Source organism: Oreochromis aureus, linkage group 14 (assembly GCF_013358895.1).
Source record: "Oreochromis aureus strain Israel breed Guangdong linkage group 14, ZZ_aureus, whole genome shotgun sequence".
NCBI lineage: Eukaryota > Metazoa > Chordata > Actinopteri > Cichliformes > Cichlidae > Oreochromis > Oreochromis aureus.
In genome coordinates, this window is record NC_052955.1 from 30,542,603 (window position 1) to 30,565,102 (window position 22,500).

Below are 22,500 nucleotides of genomic sequence, written 5' to 3' on the forward strand. Positions count from 1 at the left end.
GAACGGTGAAAATCGGGCTGAAAATTGTGGAAGTAGTTAAGTGCCAAAAAAGTGAAAAAGTGGCAACTAGAATAATAATAATAAAGTATAAAGAATAAAGAGAAACAGGAACTCAATAGTGTGGATGCTTAAAGCATCCACACAACTAGAAAAATTTGCATTTCCTGCGAAAATGCAGTGTGGATGCTGGAATGCTGAAGCTGTCAGCTGAAACTAGCTGAAAAAGCTGAAAAGTTGCAGAAATTGTAAAACTTTGCAGAAGCAAAGGAACGTTGCTAAAATGTAGTAACTTAGCAGAACTGCAATATCTTAGAGGAAACATAATACTTGGCAGAAATACAATAGCATAGCAGAACTTAGCAGAAATATTGTAACTTACCAGAAACACGATAACTTCCCAAAAAATACAAGAATTTCAGAGAAATAGTATAAGATAACAGAAAGAATATATTTAGCCAAACATTCTTAAACATTACAGAAATACTACTCTAGCAGAAATGATATATTTAGAAAGAAAAATATAATATAGTAGAAATACTATGATTTAGCAGAAATTCTACAATATAGCTCAATAACAATGATTTAGAACAGATACTATGATTGAGCAGAATAGTAATAACTTAAGTGAAAATATTGGAAAGGTAAAATGACAAGCTGAATAAAAAGGAACATGGTTAAGTTTGCTCAAAACAAATTTTTGTTCACCTGTGAAAAATAAAATAAAAATACATTTAGAAATACAAACAAGAACAGCCAACGAATACACACAAAATTAAATATGGATACACAAATCAACAAATACACACAAAATCAAATATGGATACACAAATGTACAGAGAGAGACACACACACAGGGTCTATGCCAGTCAACCAGTCTGAATATATTATATTTTTTATCCAACAATGAGATGCTGCCCTAAAAGGGCTTTGTGTGTCTTTCTCTCTCTCTCTCTCTCTCTCTCTCTCACACACACACACACACACACACACACACACACACACTCACACACACACACACACACACACACACACATAGCATCAGCAAGTGAACAGGGGCTGTTAACAGCATGTTTCTAGGTCAGTCAAACAGCTGTGAGATTCTCAATTTGAATCCACCAATCAGAGGGGCTGTGTGCTTTTTCCTGCCAAAACTGGTGCACCAAGGGCAGGCTTTTACAGCACAGAGAGAGACAGGATTTTGCAGTCTATTTCTCATAGTGAGGACTCCCTCAAACAAACAGCCATAAATTCCTAACCGTGAGGGGCTAAAACAGTCATTCTTAGACCGTTGTGTTCAGAAGACATGGGAGAATCTTGAAATGTTGACCATTTAAAATAAAAATATGAAATATCATAGATATATGACATAGATGATTGGTTGTCTTAGAAGCCATGATTGCCCCAATATGCAAATTTGAATGTGCAAGGCCTAAGATATGATTGGCTGGCTGGGAAGCCATGAAGGCAACAATATGCAAATTTGAATGTGCAAGCCCTCGGATATGATTGGTTGTCTTAGAAGCCATATAAAAAGCAGTAAAACTGTACTATGATTTGGTAGAAAAACTATAATTAATCAAAAATACTATATTTGGCAGAAATACTATTTTTGTAGCAGAAACACTATATTTAGCACAAATCTGATGAAATAGAAGAAATAGTATGATTTAGCAGAAATGCTGTATTTAGCACAAATACTGAAAGCAGCAGAAAAACTATGACTTAGCACAATAGTAATAACCTAAATAGAAAAATTGGAAAAGAAAATGGACAGCTAAAAAGTCCTGAACATGCTAAGGGTCCCTCAAATGTAATTGTTAAATGAAAAAAAAACAGCAAAAAAAAGTATAACAGTCACACAACCACAAATATGTACACATATGGTAACACACATGCACAGACAGACACACACAGGATCAAATTCAGTCAACCAGTCTAAATATATTGAATTTAAAACACACACACACACACACACACACACACACACACACACACACACAAGATCCAATTCAGTCAACCAGTCTAAATATATTGAATTTGAATCTTACAATGAGATCATCCCATAAAAAGGCACTCTCTCTCTCTCTCTCTCTCTCTCCTGTCACACACACACACACACACACACAGATCCAATTCAGTCAACCAGTCTAAATATATTGAATTTGAATCTTACAATGAGATCATCCCATAAAAAGGCATTCTCTCTCTCTCTCTCTCTCTCTCTCTGTCACACACACACACACACACACACACACACACACACAAGATCCAATTCAGTCAACCAGTCTAAATATATTGAATTTGAATCTTACAATGAGATCATCCATAAAAGGCTTTCTCTCTCTCTCTCTCTCTCTCTCTCTGTCACACACACACACACACACACAAACACACAAGATCCAATTCAGTCAACCAGTCTAAATATATTGAATTTGAATCTTACAATGAGATCATCCCATAAAAATTTGCTTACTCTCTCTCTCTCTCTCTGATCTGTCACACACACACACACACACACACACACACACACACACACACACACACACAAAGATCCAATTCAGTCAACCAGTCTAAATATATTGAATTTGAATCTTACAATGAGATCATCCCATGAAAAAGGCTTTCTCTCTCTCTCTCTCTCTGTCACACACACACACACACACACACACACACACACGATCCAATTCAGTCAACCAGTCTAAATATATTGAATTTAAATCTTACAATGAGATCATCCCATAAAAGGCTTTTCTCTCTCTCTCTCTCTCTCTCTGTCACACACACACACACACACACACACACACACAAGATCCAATTCAGTCAACCAGTCTAAATATATTGAATTTGAATCTTACAATGAGATCATCCCATAAAAGAAATCTCTCTCTCTCTCTCTCTGTCTGTACACACACACACACACACACACACACACACACACAAGATCCAATTCAGTCAACCAGTCTAAATATATTGAATTTGAATCTTACAATGAGATCATCCCATAAAAACTTCTCTCTCTCTCTCTCTCTCTCACACACACACACACACACACACACACACACACACACACACACACACACACAAGATCCAATTCAGTCAACCAGTCTAAATATATTGAATTTGAATCTTACAATGAGATCATCCCATAAAAAGGCTTTCTCTCTCTCTCTCTCTCTGTCACACACACACACACACACACACACACACAAGATCCAATTCAGTCAAGCAGTCTAAATATATTGAATTTGAATCTTACAATGAGATCATCCCATAAACGGCTTTCTCTCTCTCTCGCTCTCTCTCTCTCTCTCTCTGTCACACACACACACACAGGAGAGAGAAGTAAGTTTCTAGGTCAGTCAAGCAGCCTGGGAGCTGCTGAATTTGAATCCACCAATCAGAGAGCCTGTGCACTTTTTCCCGCCAAAACAGGTGCAGCCGTTTTACACACACAGAGCACAGAGACAGGATTTCTGCAGTGAATTTCTCATAGTGAGGATTCCTCTCAAACAAATGGCCATAATTTCCTAACCGTAGGGGCTAGAACAGTCATTCTTACACCGTTTTGTTCAGAAGAGATGGGGGAATCTTAAAGTGTTGACACTTTATCATTAAAATATGAATTATTGAAGATATTTGACTTCTAATGCACCATAACTGAGTAGAGGCAAGCGAAAACTGCCTTGGCTTGCCCTCAAACAACGCTTTCTAACTCTAAATCTATTTGGAGTATTGATATCATTCTTTCACCGTAAGAGACAGCAGGCTTTGGTGAACAATCATGGAAATTTTCAGGTCTCTGTGGAAATCCATTAAAAAGATATGACGAGAGAAAAAAGTGGTTCATTTCCAGAGTTTGAAATCTGAAGAAATCTGAGCGAGGGACGAATTTCCTACCCTCAAACAAGTCTAACTCATTTCAGAACGGTAATAGGTGAGAAAGAAATTCTTGAATTGTGAGCGTCAGGAGTGTCTGAAGATATACCGGGACAAGCCTCATGTCTTAATGTCGCTTCGTTAAGGAGATATGACGATTCGAATATGCCTCTCATTACAGAAATCAAGCGGTGATTTTGAACAAGCTCTCCATTGACTTTCTATGGGGATTTTTGAGACTTTGTGTTGGTCTGAGGAGATTTGCCAAAATTCTATACATCTCACAACAATGATGGTGACATTTTCTGAAAGCCAGCAAAAATACCTACGTTTTGATGTATAATTTGTGGAAGTTGAGTGAAAATTGAGCAAGTAGCAAGAAGTTGTTCGGACATGAAGAGAAGACTGCAAAACCTTCAGTGGCACACTGGAAGCCAAGTGCATAGCAACCATAACAACGCATGTATTTTCTGAAAAATCACAATTTTGCAACTCAAAACTTTAAGAGGCATAAAAGTAAAACGGTAAAAGATTTGAAAAAGCTGATTTATTCCTGAATAGCCCAATAATTTGAGAACATTTTAAAGTTTGAATGGTTGTTCTACGTGAAAGTAGGAAAAAGTAGTTAAGTTTCAAAAACAAGCAAGTTTTAGCAGAATTGCGGAAGTTTCCCATTCATTTCAATGGGACAAATTAAAGGAAAAAAGTGTAATATTTTAAAAAGTATAACAGTTAAAAATATCAAAAGATATAGCGTACATTAGCAGAAATAGCAGAATAGTTTAAAATTTGAACGGTGAAAATCGGCTGAAAATTGTGAAAGTAGTTAAGTGCCAAAAAGTGTACTGAACGGAACAAACTAGAATAATAATAAAGAACTAGAAAAATTTGCATTTCCTGCGAAAATGCAGTGTGGATGCTGGAATGCTGAAGCTGTCAGCTGAAACTAGCTGAAAAAGCTGAAAAGTTGCAGAAATTGTAAAAACTTTGCAGAAGCAAAGGAACGTTGCTAAAATGTAGTAACTTAGCAGAACTGCAATATCTTAGAGGAAACATAATACTTGGCAGAAATACAATAGCATAGCAGAACTTAGCAGAAATATTGTAACTTACCAGATACACGATAACTTCCCAAAAATACAAGAATTTCAGAGAAATAGTATAAGATAACAGAAAGAATATATTTAGCCAAACATTCTTAAACATTACAGAAATACTACTCTATAGCAGAAATGATATATTTAGAAAGAAAAATATAATATAGTAGAAATACTATGATTTAGCAGAAATCCTACAATATAGCTCAATAACAATGATTTAGAACAGATACTATGATTGAGCAGAATAGTAATAACTTAAGTGAAAATATTGGAAAGGTAAAATGACAAGCTGAATAAAAAGGAACATGGTTAAGTTTGCTCAAAACTAATTTTTGTTCACCTGTGAAAAAATAAAATAAAAATACATTTAGAAATACAAACAAGAACAGCCAACAGATACACACAAAATTAAATATGGATACACAAATCAACAAATACACACAAAATCAAATATGGATACACAAATGTACAGAGAGAGACACACACACAGGGTCTATGCCAGTCAACCAGTCTGAATATATTATATTTTTATCCAACAATGAGATGCTGCCCTAAAAAGGGCTTTGTGTGTCTTTCTTTCTCTCTCTCTCTCTCTCTCTCTCTCTCACACACACACACACACACACACTCACACCCACACTCAGGCTCACACACACACACACACACACACACATAGCATCAGCAAGTGAACAAGGGCTGTTAACAGCATGTTTCTAGGTCAGTCAAACAGCTGTGAGATTCTCAATTTGAATCCACCAATCAGAGGGGCTGTGTGCTTTTTCCTGCCAAAACTGGTGCACCAAGTGCAGGCTTTTACAGCACAGAGAGAGACAGGATTTTTGCAGTCTATTTCTCATAGTGAGGACTCCCCTCAAACAAACAGCCATAAATTCCTAACCGTAGGGGCTAAAACAGTCATTCTTAGACCGTTGTGTTCAGAAGACATGGGAGAATCTTGAAATGTTGACCATTTAAAATAAAAATATGAAATATCATAGATATACGACATAGATGATTGGTTGTCTTAGAAGCCATGATTGCCCCAATATGCAAATTTGAATGTGCAAGGCCTAAGATATGATTGGCTGGCTGGGAAGCCATGAAGGCAACAATATGCAAATTTGAATGTGCAAGCCCTCGGATATGATTGGTTGTCTTAGAAGCCATATAAAAAGCAGTAAAACTGTACTATGATTTGGTAGAAAACTATAATTAATCAAAAATACTATATTTGGCAGAAATACTATTTTGTAGCAGAAACACTATATTTAGCACAAATCTGATGAAATAGAAGAAATAGTATGATTTAGCAGAAATGCTGTATTTAGCACAAATACTGGAAAGCAGCAGAAAAACTATGACTTAGCACAATAGTAATAACCTAAATAGAAAAATTGGAAAAGAAAATGGACAGCTAAAAAATCCTGAACATGCTAAGGGTCCCTCAAATGTAATTGTTAAATGAAAAAAAAAAGCAAAAAAAAGTATAACAGTCACACAACCACAAATATGTGCACATATGGTAACACACATGCACAGACAGACACACACAGGATCAAATTCAGTCAACCAGTCTAAAATATTGAATTTAAAACACACACACACACACACACACACACACACACACACACACACACACACACACAACACACAGATCCAATTCAGTCAACCAGTCTAAATATATTGAATTTGAATCTTACAATGAGATCATCCCATAAAAAGGCTTTCTCTCCTCCCTCTCTCTCTCTCTCTCTCTCTCTCTCTCTCTCTCTCTCACACACACACACACACACACACACACACACACACACACACACAAGATCCAATTCAGTCAACCAGTCTAAATATATTGAATTTGAATCTTACAATGAGATCATCCCATAAAAGGCATTCTCTCTCTCTCTCTCTCTCTCTCTCTCTCTCTGTCACACACACACACACACACACACACACACACACACAAGATCCAATTCAGTCAACCAGTCTAAATATATTGAATTTAAATCTTACAATGAGAACATCCCATAAAAAGGCTTTCTCTCTCTCTCTCTCTCTCTCTCTCTCACACACACACACACACACACACAAGATCCAATTCAGTCAACCAGTCTAAATATATTGAATTTGAATCTTACAATGAGATCATCCCATAAAAAACACTCTTCTCTCTCTCTCTCTCTCTCTCTGTCACACACACACACACACACACACACACACACACACACACAAGATCCAATTCAGTCAACCAGTCTAAATATATTGAATTTGAATCTTACAATGAGATCATCCCATAAAAGGCATTCTCTCTCTCTCTCTCTCTCTCTGTCACACACACACACACACACACACACACACACACACAAGATCCAATTCAGTCAACCAGTCTAAATATATTGAATTTAAATCTTACAATGAGAACATCCCATAAAAAGGCTTTCTCTCTCTCTCTCTCTCTCTCACACACACACACACACACACACACACACACACACACAAGATCCAATTCAGTCAACCAGTCTAAATATATTGAATTTGAATCTTACAATGAGATCATCCCATAAAAAGGCATACTCTCTCTGTCACACACACACACACACACACACACACACACACACACACACACACACACACACAGATCCAATTCAGTCAACCAGTCTAAATATATTGAATTTGAATCTTAGAATGAGATCATCCATAAAAAGGCATACTCTCTCACACACACACACACACACACACACACACACACACAGAGAGAAGTAAGTTTCTAGCTCAGTCAAGCAGCCTGGGAGCTGCTGAATTTGAATCCACCAATCAGAGAGCCTGTGCACTTTTTCCCGCCAAAACAGGTGCAGCCGTTTTACACACACAGAGCACAGAGACAGGATTTCTGCAGTGAATTTCTCATAGTGAGGATTCCTCTCAAACAAATGGCCATAATTTCCTAACCGTAGGGGCTAGAACAGTCATTCTTACACCGCTTTTGTTCAGAAGAGATGGGGAATCTTAAAGTGTTGACACTTTATCATTAAAATATGAATTATTGAGGATATTTGACTTCTAATGCACCATAACTGAGTAGAGGCAAGCGAAAACTGCCTTGGCTTGCCCTCAAACAACGCATTCTAACTCTAAATCTATTTGGAGTATTGATATCATTCTTTCACCGTAAGAGACAGCAGGCTTTGGTGAACAGTCATGGAAATTTTCAGGTCTCTGTGGAAATCCATCAAAAGATATGACGAGAGAAAAAAGTGGTTCATTTCAGAGTTTGAAATCTGAAGAAATCTGAGCGAGGGACTAATTTCCTACCCTCAAACAAGTCTAACTCATTTCAGAACGGTAATAGGTGAGAAAAGAAATTCTTGAATTGTGAGCGTCAGGAGTGTCTGAAGATATACCGGGACAAGCCTCATGTCTTAATGTCGCTTCGTTAAGGAGATATGACGATTCGAATATGCCTCTCATTACAGAAATCAAGCTGTGATTTTGAACAAGCTCTCCATTGACTTTCTATGGGGATTTTGAGACTTTGTGTTGGTCTGAGGAGATTTGCCAAAATTCTATAAATCTCACAACAATGATGGTGACATTTTCTGAAAGCCAGCAAAAATACCTACGTTTTGATGTATAATTTGTGGAAGTTGAGTGAAAATTGAGCAAGTAGCAAGAAGTTGTTCGGACATGAAGAGAAGACTGCGAAACCTTCAGTGGCACACTGGAAGCCAAGTGCATAGCAACCATAACAACGCATGTATTTTGTGAAAAATCACAATTTTGCAACTCAAAACTTTAAGAGGCATAAAATAAAACGGTAAAAGATTTGAAAAAGCTGATTTATTCCTGAATAGCCCAATAATTTGAGAACATTTTAAAGTTTGAATGGTTGTTCTACGTGAAAGTAGGAAAAAGTAGTTAAGTTTCAAAACAAGCAAGTTTTAGCAGAATTGCGGAAGTTTCCCATTCATTTCAATGGGACAAATTAAAGGAAAAAAGTGTAATATTTTAAAAAGTATAAGAGTGAAAAATACCAAAAGATATAGCGTACATTAGCAGAAATAGCAGAATAGTTTAAAATTTGAACGGTGAAAATCGGCTGAAAATTGTGAAAGTAGTTAAGTGCCAAAAAGTGTACGGAACATAACTAGAATAATAATAATAAAGAATAAAGAGAAACAGGAACTCAATAGTGTGGATGCCTCCAGCATCCACACAATAAAGAGAAACAGGAACTCAATAGTGTGGATGCCTCCAGCATCCACACAACTAGAAAATTTGCATTTCCTGCGAAAATGCAGTGTGGATGCTGTAATGCTGAAGCTGTCTGCTGAAACTAGCAGAAAAAGCTGAAAAGTTGCAGAATTTGTAAAAACTTTGCAAAAAGCAAAGGAACTTTGCTAAAATGTAGTAACTTAGCAGAACTGCAATATCTTAGAGGAAACATAATACTTGGCAGAAATACAATAGCATAGCAGAACTTAGCAGAAATATTGTAACTTAGCAGAAACACGATAACTTCTCAAAAATACAAGAATTTAGGAGAAATAGTATAAGATAACAGAAAGAATATATTTAGCCAAACATTCTTAAACATTACAGAAATACTATGATTTAGAAAACAGTACAACATAGCAGAAATGCTGCGATTTACCAGAGACACTGTAATTTACTATTAATATTGAAATTTTTAAAAAAAATACTATGTTTTAGCACAAATACTGTAATTTGACAGAAATACTATCATTTGGCAGAAATACTATGTTTCAGCAGAAATACTCTGGTTTAGCACAAATATTATAACATAGCAGTAATACAATTATATAGCAGAAATGCTATATTTAGAAAGAAAAATATAATATAGTAGAAATACTATGATTTAGCAGAAATACTATGATTGAGCAGAAGTACTAAGATGTAGTAAAAGTACTTTGATTTAACAGAAATACAATTATGGAGGAGTAATACTTTAAAATGGGAGAAATATTGATACACACACACACACACACACAGAGCCTAAAGGGAACAGTATTTGTGCCATGGAGTGTTAACAAGAATCTGAGGTCCATATTAGAAAAGCTGCTAAAATCATAAAAGTTTTCAGAATTGTAATAAATGATGAATATGAATTAGTGGTCTGTGATAGTGTATTAATTTGTAGGAAAAAAAACACATGTTGCCCAAGGTGTAATTGAACCCACGACCTTTGGGTTGCAGACCTGTGTCATTACCAACTGCGCCACTGGGAAAGAGAGCAAGCGCCTGGAAAACAGGGTGATGAGCAGTCAGAATTAGATTGCGGTGAGAGGCGAAAAACGCTGTTTTTGCAGTTACAAAACGTCGTGTAACTCAAAAACTAGGTGGACTAGAAGCATAATTCTTGAACTGGGTGAATCAGCGTACTTTGGTGTACTTTGACTGTGATTTGCATTGCTCTTTGTACATCTGTCGCTGAGATATGACGAGAGAAGAAAGGGCAGACCTCAGATATGATTGGCTGGCTGGGAAGCCGTGCAGGCCCTGATATGTAAATTTTATATGTATCAGTCCTCACAGAGGATTAGCTGCCTGGGGACCTGGCAGAAATATATACAAATAGTATGATTAAGCATAAATACTACATTTAGTAGAAATACTATGTTTTAGCACAAATACTATAAAATGGCAGAAATACTATAATTAAGCAGAAATACTATATTTGGCAGAAACACTATATTTAGTACAAATCTTATGAAATAGCAGAAATAATATGATTTAGCAGAAATGCTGTATTTGGCACAAATCTCATAAAATAGCAGAAATAGTATGATTTAGCAGAAATCCTGTATTTAGCACAAATACTGAAAAGCAGCAGAAATGCTATGACTTAGCACAACAGTAATAACTTATAGAAAAATTGGAAAAGCAAAATGGTCAGCTGAAAAATCCTGAACATGCTAAGGGTCCCTCAAATGTAATTGTTAAATGAAAAGAAAATCAGCAAAAAAAAAAGTATAACAGTCACACAATCACAAATATGGACACATATGGAAACACACATGCACAGAGACACACACAGGACCAAATTCAGTCAACCAGTCTAAATATATTGAATTAAAATCATACAATAAGATGCTCCCATAAAACTCTCTCTCGCCTCCCTCTCTCTCTCTCTCTCTCTCACACACACACACACACACACACACACACACACACACACACACACACACACACACACACACACACACAGCAGCAGCAGCAAAAGTGAACAGGGGCTGTTAACAGCATGTTTCTAGGTCAGTCAAACAGCTGTGACCTTCTCAATTTGAATCCACCAATCAGAGAGCCTGTGTGCTTTTTCCCATAAAACTGGTGCACCAAGTGCAGGCTTTTACACATGCAGCACAGAGAGAGACAGGATTTTTGCAGTCTATTTCTCATAGTGAGAATTCCCCTCAAACAAACAGCCATAAATTTCTAACCGTAGGGGCTAAAACAGTCATTCTTAGACCATTTTATTCAGAAGACATAGGGGAATCTTGAAATGCTGACCATTTAAAATAAAAATATGAAATATTAGAGATATATGACATAGATGATTGGTGGGCTTAGAAGCCACGAAGGTCCCAATATGCAAATTTAAATGTGCCAGGACTCAGATATGATTGGCTGGCTGGGAAGCCATGAAGGTCCCAATATGCAAATTTGAATGTGCCAGGACTCAGATATGATTGGCTGGCTGGGAAGCCATGAAGTCAACAATATGCAAATTTGAATGTGCCAGGACTCAGATATGATTGGCTGGCTGGGAAGCCATGAAGGTCCCAATATGCAAATTTGAATGTGCCAGGACTCAGATATGATTGGCTGGCTGGGAAGCCATGAAGTCAACAATATGCAAATTTGAATGTGCCAGGACTCAGATATGATTGGCTGGCTGAGAAGCCATGAAGGTCCCAATATGCAAATTTGAATGTGCCAGGACTCAGATATGATTGGCTGGCTGGGAAGCCATGAAGGTCCCAATATGCAAATTTGAATGTGCCAGGACTCAGATATGATTGGCTGGCTGGGAAGCCATGAAGTCAACAATATGCAAATTTGAATGTGCCAGGACTCAGATATGATTGGCTGGCTGGGAAGCCATGAAGGTCCCAATATGCAAATTTGAATGTGCCAGGACTCAGATATGATTGGCTGGCTGGGAAGCCATGAAGTCAACAATATGCAAATTTGAATGTGCCAGGACTCAGATATGATTGGCTGGCTGAGAAGCCATGAAGGTCCCAATATGCAAATTTGAATGTGCCAGGACTCAGATATGATTGGCTGGCTGGGAAGCCATGAATGCCCCAATATGCAAATTTAAATGTGCCAGGACTCAGATATGATTGGCTGGCTGAGAAGCCATGAAGGTCCCAATATGCAAATTTGAATGTGCCAGGACTCAGATATGATTGGCTGGCTGGGAAGCCGTCAGGTCCTGATATGTAAATTTGGAATATTAGGACTGACTCCCTGGGGACCTGGCAGAAATATATAGAAATACAATGATTACCCAGAAATACTGCATTTAGTAGAAATACTATGTTTTAGCACAAATACTATAAAATGGCAGAAATACTATAATTAAGCAGAAATATTATATTAAGTACAAATCCTATAAAATAGCAGAAATAGTATGATTTAGCACAAATGCTGTATTTAGCACAAATCTTATAAAATAGCAGAAATAGTATGATTTAGCAGAAATGCTGTATTTAGCACAAATACTGAAAAGCAGCACAAATGCTATGACTTAGCACAATAGTAATAACTTAAATAGAAAAATTGGAAAAGCAAAATGGACAGCTGCAAAAAGTCCCACAAGCACAGAGAGACACACAGGATCAAATTCAGTCAACCAGTCTAAATATATTGAATTTAAACCATACAATAAGATGCTCCCATAAAAACTCTCTCTCGCCCTCTCTTTCTCTCTCTCTCTGTCTCTCTCACACACACACACACACACACACACACACACAGGGAGAGAGGTCAGTCTAGGTCAGTCAAGCAGCCTGGGAGCTGCTAAATTTGAATCCACCAATCAGAGAGGCTGTGTACTTTTTCCCGCCAAAACAGGTGCAGCCGTTTTTACACACACAGCACAGAGAAAGACAGGATTTCTGCAGTGTATTTCTCATAGTAAGGATTCCTCTCAAACAAATGGCCATAATTTCCTAACCGTAGGGGCTAGAACGGTCATTCTTACACCGCTTTTGTTCAGAAGAGATGGGGAATCTTAAAGTGTTGACAATTTATCATTAAAATATGAATTATTAAAGATATTTGACTTGTAATGCACCATAACTGAGTAGAGGCAAGCGAAAACTGCCTTGACTTGCCCTCAAACAACGCTTTCTAACTCTAAATCTATTTGGAGTATCGATATCATTCTTTCACCGTAAGAGACAGCAGGCTTTGGTGAACAGTCATGGAAATTTTCAGGTCTCTGTGGAAATCCAAAAAAAGATATGACGAGAGAAAAAAGTGGTTCATTTCAGAGTTTGAAATCTGAAGAAATCTGAGCGAAGGACTAATTTCCTACCCTCAAACAAGTCTAACTCATTTCAGAACGGTAATAGGTGAGAAAGAAATTCTTGAATTGTGAGCGTCAGGAGTGTCTGAAGATATACGGGGACAAGCCTCATGTTTTAACTTTGCTTCGTTAAGGAGATATGACGATTCAAATATGCCTCTCATTACAGAAATCAAGCGATGATTTTGAACAAACTCTCCATTGACTTTCTATGGAAAGTTTCCAGACTTTGTGTTGGTCTGAGGAGATTTGCCAAAATTCTATAAATCTCACAACAATGATGGTGACATTTTCGGAAAGCCAGCAAAAATACCTACGTTTTGATGTATAATTTGTGGAAGTTGAGTGAAAATTGAGCAAGTAGCAAGAAGTTGTTCGGACATGAAGAGAAGACTGCAAAACCTTCAGTGGCACACTGAAAGCCAAGTGCATAGCAACCATAACAACGCATGTATTTTGTGAAAATCACAAAATGAAACTCAAAACTTAAAGAGGGATAAGATGAAAACTGTAACAGATATGAAAAAGCTGATTTATACCTGAATAGCCCAATAATTTCAAAACATTTTAAAGTTTGAATGGCTGTTCTAGGTGAAAGTATGAAAAGTAGATAAGTTTCAAAAATTAGCAAGTTTTAGCAGAATTTTGGAAGTTTTCCATTCATTTCAATGGGACAAAAAAAGCATAAAAGCTTAATATTTTAAAAAGTATAACAGCAAAAAATACCAAAAGATATAGCGCACATTAGCAGAAATAGCAGAATAGTTTAAAATTTGAACGGTGAAAATCGGCTGAAAATTGTGGAAGTAGATCCACAATGAAAAACGTCACGGAAGCAACTTGAAGAATAATAATAATAACTAGAAAAATTTGCATTTCCTGCGAAAATGCAGTGTGGATGCTTTAAAGCTGGAGCTGTCTGCTGAAACTAGCTGAAAAAGCTGAAAAGTTGCAGAAATTGTAAAAACTTTGCAGAAGCAAAGGAACTTTGCTAAAATGTAGTAACTTAGCAGAACTGCAATATCTTAGAGGAAACATAATACTTGGCAGAAATACAGTAGCATAGCAGAACTTAGTAGAAATATTGTAACTTACCAGAAACACGATAACTTCTCAAAAATACAAGAATTTAGGAGAAATAGTATAAGATAACAAAAAGAATATATTTAGCCAAACATTTTTAAACATTACAGAAATACTATGATTTAGAAAAACAGTACAACATAGCAGAAATGCTGCGATTTACCACAGACACTGTAATTTACTATTAATATTGAAATTTTTTTAAAATACTATGTTTTAGCACAAATACTGTAATTTGACAGAAATACTATGTTTCAGCAGAAATACTCTGGTTTAGCACAAATATTATAACATAGCAGTAATACAATTATATAGCAGAAATGCTATATTTAGAAAGAAAAATATATAATATAGTAGAAATACTATGATTTAGCAGAAATACTGTAATCAGCACATATAGTGTAACATGACAGAAATTCCTCGACTTAGTAGTAATACTATAACATAAAACAAATGTTATGATTTGGCACAAAACCATAATTTGGCAAAATACTATGATTTAGCAGAAATACTATGATTGAGCAGAAGTACTAAGATGTAGTAAAAGTACTTTGATTTAAGAGAAATACAATTATGGAGGAGTAATACTTTAAAATGGGAGAAATATTGATACACACACACACACACAGAGCCTAAAGGGAACAGTATTTGTGCCATAGAGTGTTAAGAAGAATCTGAGGTCCATATTACAAAAGCTGCTAAAATCATAAAAGTTTGCAGAATTGTAATAAATGATCAATATGAATTAGTGGTCTGTGATAGTGTAGTAAATTGTAGGTAAAAAAAACATGTTGACCAAGGTGGAATTGAACCCACGACCTTTGGGCTGCAGACCTGTGTCATTACAAACTGTGCCACTGGGAAAGAGAGTGAGCACCTGGAAAACAGGGTGATGAGCAGTCAGAATTAGATCGCAGTGAGAGGCAAAGAGCGCCGTTTTTGGAGTTACAAAACGTCGTGTAACTCAAAAACTAGGTGGACTAGAAGCATAATTCTTGTACTGGGTGAATCAGCGGACTTTGGTGTACTTTGACTGCGATTTTCATTGCTCTTTGTACATCCGTCGCTGAGATATAACGAGAGAAGAAACGGCAGACCTCAGATATGATTGGCCGGCTTGGAAGCCACAGAGGCCCTGATATGTACATTTGAATGTCTCAGTCTTCACAGAGGACCTGGCAAAATATATAGAAATAGTATGATTAAGCATAAATACTATATTTAGCAGAAATACTGTATAAAGCACAAATCGTATAAAAAGCAAAAATACTATATTAAGCAATATAAATATCCTATAAAAATCCTATAAAAAGCAAAAATACTGTACTGTGATTTGGTAGAAAAACTATAATTAATCAGAAATACTATATTTGGCAGAAATACTGTAATCAGTACATATACTGTAACATGACAGAAATTCCTCCACTTAGTAGTAATACTATAACATAACACAAATGTTATGATGAGTTGAGCGGCTGGTACTCTGGTGCAGTCAGCACAATCTGGAGCTGAACACTCTTAAAACTGTAGAGATGACAGTGGACTTCAGGAGACATCCTCAACTCTGCCCCCCCCTCATCATATCAGACAGCCCTGTGTCGACTGTGGAGATCTTCAAGTTGCTGGGTACCACCATCTCCCAGGACCTGAATTGGGAGACCAACATCAACTCCATCCTCAAAAGACCCAGCAGAGGATGTACTTCCTGAGACAACTGGGGAAGTACAGTCTTCCACAGGAGCTGCTGATCCAGTTCTACACTGCAGTCATTGAGTCTGTCCTGTGCTCCTCCATCACAGTCCGGTATGGTGCAGCCACTAAACAGGACAGGTGCAGACTGCAGCAGACTGTACGGGCAGCAGAAAGGATCATCGGCGCCCCCTGCCCTCCATCCAGGATCTGTACCTCTCAAGAACCAGGAAACGGGCAGGAAAATCATCACAGACCCCTCACACCCTGGACACAGACTTTTTGATCTGCTGCCCTCTGGCAGACGGTACAGAAGCCTGCAGACCAGGACCACCCGACACAGGAACAGTTTCTTTCCCCTCGCCATCTCCCTTCTAAACAGTTGAACTGTCACACTGCTCCCACTGCCAGACTGCAACTGCACCTTATGTACATTCTGCAGTATTCATTCCACCTCATTTCATTTCTGTCTTTTATGTATATACGTTTAGATTAGTTATTTATAGTTGGTTTACACAGCTTTGTGTATGTATGTGTATGCATGTGCAATGTATATATAGATACGTGTGTGTGTGGGTGCGTGTGTGTGTGTGTGTGTGTGTGTGTGAGATTTACATTGCTGTGCTCGAGAGCCACCATCTACCGGAACCAAATTCCTTGTATTTGTCTGCACATATACTTGGCCAATAAACACGATTCTGATGATTTGGCACAAAACCATGATTTGGCAAAATTACTATGATTTAGCAGAAATACTATGATTGAGCAGAAGTACTAAGATGTAGTAAAAGTACTTTGATTTAAGAGAAATCAATTATGGAGGAGTAATACTTTAAAATGGGAGAAATATTGATACACACACACATTCACAGAGCCTAAAGGGAAGAGTATTTGTGCCATGGAGTGTTAAGAAGAATGTGAGGTCCATATTAGAAAAGCTGGTAAAAAGTTTTGAGAATTGTAATAAATGATGAATATGAATTACTTGTCTGTGATAGTGTATTAATTTGTAGGGCAAAAAACATGTTGTCCAAGGTGGAGTTGAACCTGCAACCTCTGTGTTGCAGACCTTTGTCATTACCAGCTGCGCCACTGGGAAAGACAGTGAGCTTTTGGGAAACAGGGTGATGAGCAGTCAGAATTAGATCGCGGTGTGAGGCAAAGAGCGCCGTTTTTTGGAGTTACAAAATGTCGTGTAACTCAAAAACTAGGTGGACTAGAAGCATAATTCTTGTACTGGGTGAATCAGCGGACTTTGGTGTACTTTGACTGCGATTTTCATTGCTCTTTGTACATCCGTCGCTGAGATATGACGAGAGAAGAAACGGCAGACCTCAGATATGATTGGCTGGCTAGGAAGCTGGCAGAAATATATAGTAATAGTGTGATTAAGCATAAATACTACATTTAGCAGAAATACTGTATTAAGCACAAATCCTATAAAAAGCAGAAGTACTATATTAAGCACAAATGGTATAAAAAGCAGAAATACTGTAATATGATTTGGTAGAAAAACTATAATTAATCAGAAATACTATATTGGGCAGAAATACTATATTTAGCACAAATCTTATAAAATAGCAGAAATAGTATGAATCAGCACAATAGTAACAACTTAAACAGAAAAATTGGAAAAGCAAAATGGACAGCTGAAAAAATGCTGAACATGCTAAGGGTCCTTCAAATGTACTTGTTAAATGAAAAAAAAAAACTCAGCAAAAAAAGTGTAACAGTCACACAACCACAAATATGTACACATATGTTAACACACATGCACAGACAGACACACAAAGGATCAAATTCAGTCAACCAGTCTAAATATATTGAATTTAAATCACACACACACACACACACACACACACACACACACACACACACACAAGATCCAATTCAGTCAACCAGTCTAAATATATTGAATTTAAATCTTACAATGAGATCATCCCATAAAAGGCTCTCTCTCTCTCTCTCTCCCTCTCTCTGTCTCACACACACACACACACACACACACAGAGACACACACACAAGATCCAATTCAGTCAACCAGTCTAAATATATTGAATTTGAATCTTACAATGAGATCATCCCATAAAAAGGCTTTCTCTCTCTCTCTCTCTCTCTCTCTCTCTCTGTCACACACATACACACACACAAGATCCAATTCAGTCAACCAGTCTAAATATATTGAATTTAAATCTTACAATGAGATCATCCCATAAAAAGCCTTTCTCTGTCTCTGTCTCTCTCTCTCTCTCTCTCTCACACACACACACACACACACACACACACACACACACACACACACACACAAGATCCAATTCAGTCATCCAGTCTAAATATATTGAATTTGAATCTTACAATGAGATCATCCCATAAAGAGGCTTTCTCTCTCTCTCTCTCTCTCTCTCTGTCTCACACACACACACACACACACACACACACACAAGATCCAATTCAGTCAACCAGTCTAAATATATTGATTTTGAATCTTACAATGAGATCATCCCATAAAAAGGCTCTCTCTCTCTCTCTCTCTCTCTCTCTCTCTCTCTCTCTGTCACACACACACACACACACACACACAAGATCCAATTCAGTCAACCAGTCTAAATATATTGAATTTAAATCTTACAATGAGATCATCCCATAAAAAGCCTTTCTCTGTCTCTCTCTCTCTCTCACACACACACACACACACACACACACACACACACACACACACACACACACACACACACACACACACACACACACACACACAGCAGCAGCAGCAGCAGCAGAAAGTGAACAGGGGCTGTTAACAGCATGTTTCTAGGTCAGTCTTGCAAGCCTGGGAGCTGCTAAATTTGAATCCACCAATCAGAGGGGCTGTGTGCTTTTTCCCGCCAAAACTGGTGCACCAAGTGCAGGCTTTTACACATGCAGCACAGAGAGAGACAGGATTTTTGCAGTCTATTTCTCATAGTGAGAATTCCCTCAAACAAACAGCCATGAATTTCTAACCGTAGGGGCTAAAACAGTCATTCTTAGACCATTTTATTCAGAAGACATGGGAGAATCTTGAAATGCTGACCACTGAAAATAAAAATATGAAATATTAGAGATATATGACATAGAGAATTGGTTGGCTTAGAAGCCATGAAGGTCCCAATATGCAAATCTGAATGTGCCAGGACTCAGATATGATTGGCTGGCTGGGAAGCCATGAAGGTCCCAATATGCAAATTTGAATGTGCCAGGACTCAGATATGATTGGCTGGCTGAGAAGCCATGAAGGCAACAATATGCAAATTTGAATGTGCCAGGACTCAGATATGATTGGCTGGCTGAGAAGCCATGAAGGTCCCAATATGCAAATTTGAATGTGCCAGGACTCAGATATGATTGGCTGGCTGGGAAGCCATGAAGGCAACAATATGCAAATTTGAATGTGCCAGGACTCAGATATGATTGGCTGGCTGGGAAGCCATGAATGCCCCAATATGCAAATTTAAATGTGCCAGGACTCAGATATGATTGGCTGGCTGAGAAGCCATGAAGGTCCCAATATGCAAATTTGAATGTGCCAGGACTGAGATATGATTGGCTGGCTGGGAAGCCGTCCAGGTCCTGATATGTAAATTTGAATATTAGGACTGACTCCCTGGGGACCTGGCAGAAATATATAGAAATACAATGATTACCCAGAAATACTGCATTTAGTAGAAATACTATGTTTTAGCACAAATACTATAAAATGGCAGAAATACTATAATTAAGCAGAAATATTATATTAAGTACAAATCCTAAAAATAGCAGAAATAGTATGATTTAGCACAAATGCTGTATTTAGCACAAGTCTTATAAAATAGCAGAAATAGTATGATTTAGCAGAAATGCTGTATTTAGCACAAATACTGAAAAGCAGCACAAATGCTATGACTTAGCACAATAGTAATAACTTAAATAGAAAAATTGGAAAAGCAAAATGGACAGCTGCAAAAGTCCCAAAAGCACAGAGAGACACACACAGGATCAAATTCAGTCAACCAGTCTAAATATATTGAATTTAAATCATACAATAAGATGCTCCCATAAAAACTCTCTCGCCTCTCTCTCTCTCTCTCTCTCACACACACACACACACACACACACACACACACACACACACACACACACACACATACACAGGAGAGAAAATCAAGTTTCTAGGTCAGTCAAGCAGCCTGGGAGCTGCTAAATTTGAATCCACCAATCAGAGAGCCTGTGCACTTTTTCCCGCCAAAACAGGTGCAGCCGTTTTACACACACAGAGCACAGAGACAGGATTTCTGCAGTGAATTTCTCATAGTGAGGATTCCTCTCAAACAAATGGCCATAATTTCCTAACCGTAGGGGCTAGAACGGTCATTCTTACACCGTTTTGTTCAGAAGAGATGAGGGAATCTTACAGTGTTGACAATTTATCATTAAAATATGGATTTTAAAGATATTTGACTTGTAATGCACCATAACTGAGTAGAGGCGAAGCAAAAACTGCCTTGACCTGCCCTCAAACAACGCTTTCTAACTCTAAATCTATTTGGAGTATCAATATCATTCTTTCACTGTAAGAGACAGCAGGCTTTGGTGAACAGTCATGGAAATTTTCAGGTCTCTGTTGATATCCATTAAAAAGATATGACGAGAGAAAAAGTGGTTCATTTCCAGAGTTTGAAATCTGAAGAAATCTGAGCGAACGATGAATTTCCTACCCTCAAACAAGTCTAACTCATTTCAGAACGGTAATAGGTGAGAAAGAAATTCTTGAATTGTGAGCGTCAGGAGTGTCTGAAGATATACTGGGACAAGCCTTATGTCTTAACTTTGCTTCGTTAAGGAGATATGACGATTCGAATATGCCTCTCATTACAGAAATCAAGCTGTGATTTTGAACAAGCTCTCCATTGACTTTCTATGGGGATTTTGAGACTTTGTGTTGGTCTGAGAAGATTTGACAAAATTCTATAAATCCCACAACCATGATAGTGACATTTTCTGAAAGCCAGCAAAAATACCTACGTTTTGATGTATAATTTGTGGAAGTTGAGTGAAAATTGAGCAAGTAGCAAGAAGTTGTTCGGACATGAAGAGAAGACTGCAAAACCTTCAGTGGCACACTGGAAGCCAAGTGCATAGCAACCATAACAACGCATGTATTTTGTGAAAAATCACAATTTTGCAACTCAAAACTTTAAGAGGCATAAAAGTAAAACGGTAAAAGATTTGAAAAAGCTGATTTATTCCTGAATAGCCCAATAATTTGAGAACATTTTAAAGTTTGAATGGTTGTTCTACGTGAAAGTAGGAAAAAGTAGTTAAGTTTCAAAAACAAGCAAGTTTTAGCAGAATTATGGAAGTTTCCCATTCATTTCAATGGGACAAATTAAAGGAAAAAAACGTAATATTTTAAAAAGTATAAGAGTATAAAATACCAAAAGATATAGCCATCATTAGCAGAAATAGCAGAATAGTTTAAAATTTGAACGGTGAAAATCGGCTGAAAATTGTGGAAGTAGATCCACGGCGAAAAGTGTACGGAAGTCCTAAGAATAATAATAATAATAAAGAATAAAGAGAAACAGGAACTCAATAGTGTGGATGCCTCCAGCATCCACACAATAATAAAGAATAAAGAGAAACAGGAACTCAATAGTGTGGATGCTTAAAGCATCCACACAATAAAGTATAAAGAATAAAGAGAAACAGGAACTCAATAGTGTGGATGCTTAAAGCATCCACACAATAATAAAGTATAAAGAATAAAGAGAAACAGGAACTCAATAGTGTGGATGCTTAAAGCATCCACACAATAAAGTATAAAGAATAAAGAGAAACAGGAACTCAATAGTGTGGATGCTTAAAGCATCCACACAATAAAGAATAAAGAGAAACAGGAACTCAATAGTGTGGATGCCTCCAGCATCCACACAATAAATCCGACGAATAGTAATATGTGTGCCTCTTTCCATAGGCACACATAATAAGAATAATAAATCCGACGAATAGTAATATGTGTGCCTCTTGGCATAGGCACACATAATAATAATAATAAATCCGACGAATAGTAATATGTGTGCCTCTTTCCATAGGCACACATAATAATACGTTCTAAATGCATGATAATAAAAGAGTGGTAATAAATGAAACATTGAAATCAATCAGTTACCTCCTGAATGATTT

The 22,500-nt window shown here is 37.2% G+C and overlaps 1 protein-coding gene across 1 annotated transcript in view; it reads left to right on the plus strand.

Moving 5' to 3' along the window:
• The window catches only part of LOC116328960 (limbic system associated membrane protein), a 1,233,629-nt gene that overhangs the window by 95,930 nt on the left and 1,115,199 nt on the right, over positions 1–22,500 (plus strand). The gene's annotated exons all lie outside the window — the stretch shown is intronic.